The sequence below is a fragment of the Callithrix jacchus genome, chromosome 6 (assembly GCF_049354715.1).
Source record: "Callithrix jacchus isolate 240 chromosome 6, calJac240_pri, whole genome shotgun sequence".
Classification (NCBI taxonomy): Eukaryota; Metazoa; Chordata; class Mammalia; order Primates; family Cebidae; genus Callithrix; species Callithrix jacchus.
In genome coordinates, this window is record NC_133507.1 from 139,037,899 (window position 1) to 139,043,487 (window position 5,589).

General features: G+C 33.7%; 1 non-coding gene across 1 annotated transcript; it reads right to left on the reverse strand.

Moving 5' to 3' along the window:
- Window positions 1-533: 533 nt before the first annotated feature.
- Window positions 534-695, reverse strand: LOC118155108 (U1 spliceosomal RNA). Its single transcript, XR_004745333.2, has one exon. It is a non-coding gene; the product is annotated as a U1 spliceosomal RNA (small nuclear RNA).
- Between the last annotated feature and the right edge of the window lie 4,894 nt (window positions 696-5,589).

The window sequence follows — 5,589 nt, forward strand, 5'->3', positions numbered from 1 at the left end:
ATAAAAAGACAAGGTCATTGAAATAATTACTCATTAGTGTATTTCCTCTCCAAAAAAGTTATATGGGTTGAATTTTTCAGCTTTACTTACGAACAGATTTAATATCATGTGGCTTTGTATTTATTACAGATATGTGGAACTGTAACCAAATATATTATTCTCTAAAACTTTCTCTTGTTGATTGCAAAATACAGATCTATAAACAAAACCCGTAAAAAAGTGACCTTATTGTCTCTTTAATTTGTTGTGGTTGTTGTTGAATTCTACTTTGTCTGACATCAATATCACTACACCTGCTTTCTAATTGTTTCCATTTGCTGCTATACTTTGTCTATCCTGTTGCATTTTTCCAAATTATTTTAATTTTGGTTTTTAAAAAATAATCAGTATATAATTGAAGCTCATATCTTCACCCACGATGGAAATATATATATGCTTTCCCCTGGACAAATATGTGTGTGTGTACATAAATATATATATATATAAATATATATTTGTAAATATATATTTATATACAGACATATATATTTATCCAGGGGAAAGCACGAACACAGTACCCTACTACCACAAATTATGCAGTCAAGTTTCCCACATGGGGAAATCGCAGGGGTCAGCACAGCTGGAGTGCAATGGAAAAGTCTCACCCTGGGAAAACCACCTTTGTGATCATGGTATCTCCCCTGCCAGGTAAGTGGGGAAATATTTTTTAACAAGTGAATTGTCTGTTCACATTTTTTAATAAGACGAATATGTTTGGTGTAAACTTTGCATTGTTTTTACATTGTCAAAACTTATAACACATGCTACATTGAATATCTTATATATATCTTATTTTTTTCACTCTTGTTTCCTCTTTTGTCTTATATCAATAATTAATAATAGATTTAAAATTCACCACTGATAAATTTTCCTCATTAATTTATTGTTGGATGAATTTTATCTTCAAATGGCTTTCTCTAAAGGGGCTCATGGATACAAAATTTTCTGAGCTCCTCCATGTTTAAAATTGTTTTCTCTGTTGCTCTGATACTTGACAGGCTTCTTTTTGTTTAGTTTGCTTTGTTCACCAGTTCTAGAAAACAAGAAATAGACAACTACATTTAGAGTAGATGTTTTTCTTTCTGATAGTGGTTTTTGGTGTCAATTTTAGTCTGGACACTATCTCTCTTATTCAGTCTTTCAAAATAGTAAATTTAGACATGCGCTGAATGAACATTTGGCCAGATAATAAATGGAAAAGTATTCTTTTCCCAAAATTATATTTGCCTAAAATAAAAGATGAAGCAAATATCAACATCATAAAATAAAATTAAGGCATACAAAATTTATTCTGAAAGTTTGTTTAAACATTTAACCATAATTATGAATATTCCTGTTGAAATACCTAAGTTAAATGTTTAAAGTTTGAATTATAGTGCAAGAATAGTACTTTCTCAAAATAGTGAGCTATTTTATTGCTCTTACAGTCATTATCGAACATTTGTAATATTAAATAGAACTTTGCATTTGTGATCAGTGGGGAAATATATTTTTTAAGTACTTAATTTTTTTCTAACATTCTTTCTTTTTTGCATTTAATATTCTTTATTTTGTCAATATAGAATGTATAAAGGATGTTGTTCTTTTCTCCCTAATACACCTTGAGATGACAAAGTTAACACTGTGCTTTTAATCTGCTCTCAAAACATATAAAAATTAGTAAATGATATTTTTCTTTAGTGAATCATGGTCTATATGGGACTAAATAACTAAATATTAAATATAGTGTTTAAAGGTTATTTAGCTTCATGTTAATTTTATTTTGTAAATGCTTGTACCTAAAAAATTTTCAAAAGATTAAAATTATGATCTACTATATGCCTATCTAGGAAGTTGTATACTACGCTAACTTATTATTGAAACTTTTGTAAGCTAGTTGCCTTATAAAGCATATAATGGGCTGGATGCAGTGGCTCACACCAGTAATAGGAGCACTTTGGGAGGCCAAGGCGGGTGGATTTTTTGAGGTCAGGAGTTCGAGACCAGAATGACCACCACGGTGAAATGCCATCTCTACAAAAATACAAAAATTAGCCAGGCGTGGTGGCAGATGCCTGTAATCCCAGCTACTTGGGAGGCTGAGACTGGAGAACTGCTTAAACCCTGGAGGTGGAGGTTGCAGTGAGCCAAGATCATGCCACTGCACTCCAGCCTGGGTGACAAGACTGTCTAAAAAAATAAATAAATAAAAGTATACTATGCTCTTTCTAAGTTTATCTAGCTGATATATACTTTTAATATTAGTATTAACTGGAAATATATCTTCTTATTTATTTAGCTAACTGGAAATTCTTAGCAATTATTTGTGTTCATGAAATTAATGGCTTTCATAACCACTACAATTATTAAAATATTTTACTCTTTCAATCAATCATATATGTATGTTTCAAACAGAGTAGAATTTCAACATATAAAGCACACAAGAAGATCATCATTAAAGGTTATAGAGTTCTTACCTAATTTTGCATGTGAATATGGCATTGTTCATATTACTAATATTGTTGTGCTGACTACATATGATAAGAACCTGTGAAATCACATGACTTCAAGTATACCAAAGTTTAGGAACTGCAGGACTGATGTTGAAAGAGAAAAAAGCTGAAACTAAATAGTTGATTAGGCTGAGAATATCAAGGATGAAGCCAACTTTATGCATCTTTTAAGTATATTATTTCAACTTAACTCATTTCTTTGAGTACTGATAACTGTGGGATTTCTCATATATTTATACTTTTTATTTCTTTTTCTCTAAATTATATATTCATGCCTCTTTATTTGAGTAAAAGCACTCAAGATACACATTGAGATCTTTGGAGACTGGGGTAAGCATCTGTCTTTCAATCTCTGGCATAACTCTATAGACAGAGCTAATGGAATCTGGATAAAGAGGGCTGATATGGAAAAAACACTTCTGCTAATGGATTAGACAGTAGAAAGCTCTGGATCAAAGAATTCTCGTATCATTAAAATGCTGAGGAAAAAGTACTGTGGTTTCTTGAGACAAGTGCCCAGGCTAATTTCTTAAGGATTTGCATTTTGGGGTGGATTGACAAGTTAGCTATTTGAGGTGAAGTTTATCCCTGAATCATTCAAAGAAAAAACAAGACCTTGTCTGGTAAACCTAAAAACTTGAATTTGATGAATAGAGATGCATAAGATGTTATACTCTTTGGGATTATCAAAACCTGATGTATGTCAATGTCCATCTGATCACCAGTAGTGATGGGCAGTGGAAATGCCTTGGATATAGGGTATTTCCCACCACACACACACAAAACACACACACACTCCTACCACAGAAGGAGGAATTAGAAGCACATCTCTAACATATCCCAGTTGGGCACCACTGATGGAAATAATTTCGTTAAAGGTAGCGATTTCCTGAGGTGCAGAGAAAAGTAGTCATGCAAGACTACAGCAGTTCGCTTGTGATAATGACAGCCCAAACACACCCCACACACACCATACACACAAACACACACACAACACACAAAAAACACACACCACAAAAACAAAACACACACACCACAACACCACACACACACCACATACACACATCACACACACACCACACACAAAAAGCACACGCACAACACACACACAACATAGCATGCACATACAACACACACGCACACAACTCACAGCTATCCCACTTGCCATGATTCCAGTGCTGTGGTGCATACAGGTATATAATAAAAACACTGGAGCATATTCCTTGCTAAACACCATAAATTCTTCCAGAGCTGAGACTAAAATAGGTAGCTTTGCCTGCCGTGGTTAATAATGTGCTTATTCGGGACATTTAAGAATTTTGTCTTTTCTCCAGTCAGGGTTTTGAAAACAACTTAGAGAAGGAATTCAAATTCAAGAGACTAAGAACTTATTTGGAAGGGAAATAGGTTGAGAAGGCAAAAGACAGGAAGACGGGTCTGCTTCCATAATCACTGCCCCATGGCAGGAAGGATTAGAAGCACTTCTCTACCACATCCCAGTTGGGCACCACTAACGGGAATAATTCCGTTGGAGGTAGCACTTTCCTGAGGTGCAGAGAAAAGCAGTCATGCAAGACCACAGCAGTTCACTGTGACAGTGACAGCCCAAACAGGTTTGCTGGATTGGACAAAAAAAAAAAGAAAAAAGAAAAAAGAAAAAAAACTGTCCAGTAAAATTTGAATTTCAGATAAACAGTGAATAATGTTTAGCATAAACATGTATGTACTTTGATATACTGCTAGCAAAGATAAAAAGTAAATAATAAGTAAAATAAATAACTATGTGTGCTCCCAGCAAATATTTAGGTTATCCCTAGATCATACAAAGGAAATGTTGCATGAGGCATGTTTATGTTAAAAAGCTAATTATTGCTCATATAAAATTCAAATTAATGTGTGTCTTGTATTTTATCTGGCAACCCTAAGCCCAAAATTCCTTTCCCAACTTTCCCTCCATGTCAAAAAAATAAAAAAAGAATAGAAAAAGAAAGCAGACTGTTTCATTCAATAAGAATAACACGTTGACCCTACAGGTAGGCACAGGTCTCTGTAATTGAAGGGAATATTATTGTATCAATAAGGATTCAGCCTGCATGCTTTCTGAGGAAAAAAAAATACATATGCTTGAAAATTGTCCTCTAAAATATTTTTAAAATAAATACAGATTTTAACAAGTCAAACTACGTAGATATACGTATAGGAAACTGTAATACTCTGCTGCTCACAGTCCACCTATTTCACATCCTCAGAGTGATCAGTATTAACTGTTAATGTGTGTTCATGCATATTTTTGCTATGTTCATACGTTTCTGTACTTCCGTATAATTCCTTTTTAATGGAATTGGGTAACTCTGCAACCTGAGTAACATGCTTATTTTAAGGCCAGCTAGCTAAGGGTGCTGGAAGACTAAGTTCCACAACTGGGAATGCCGCATTAGCCATCCTTATTGTAATGTTGCCAGCCTTGACCGCAAACAGAAATTCAGTGTTTCCTAGGACTCCCATTCCTCCTGGTATCACACTCCTTTAACCCCATACCATATAATAGAGTAGACGCTCGACACACGTAGTTGGCAAGCACTTGAAATGTGGCCTATCCTAATGAAGATGTAACATAGGTATACAATACCCACCAAAGTTAGAAGACTTCCTTGCAAAATAAAGAATTTCAAATCTCTCGTTAATAATTTTGTATTGATTACCCATTGAGATAACAGCACATTGGATTACATTAAAATGTATAATTAGAATTCATTTTATTTATTTCTTCTGGTATTTCAAAATAAGACTACTAGAAAAATGTAAATTACCTATGCAATTTGCATTATATTTCTATTGGCAGCACTTTTCTAACCAAAAGACCTGCAGAATGACGTGAGTTCACCTCAGAGGTACACGAGAAGAACCCTTGGGAGTGTGGAAAGAAAATCTAACTTCTGTTCTTATTTTCATCTTACAATTTTTAATTTTTATTTTTGTGTCTGTCTCATAATGTAAATAGTATATCATCATGGTACTACATGTGTATATTATTCAGATATTAATATGCATTTATTTG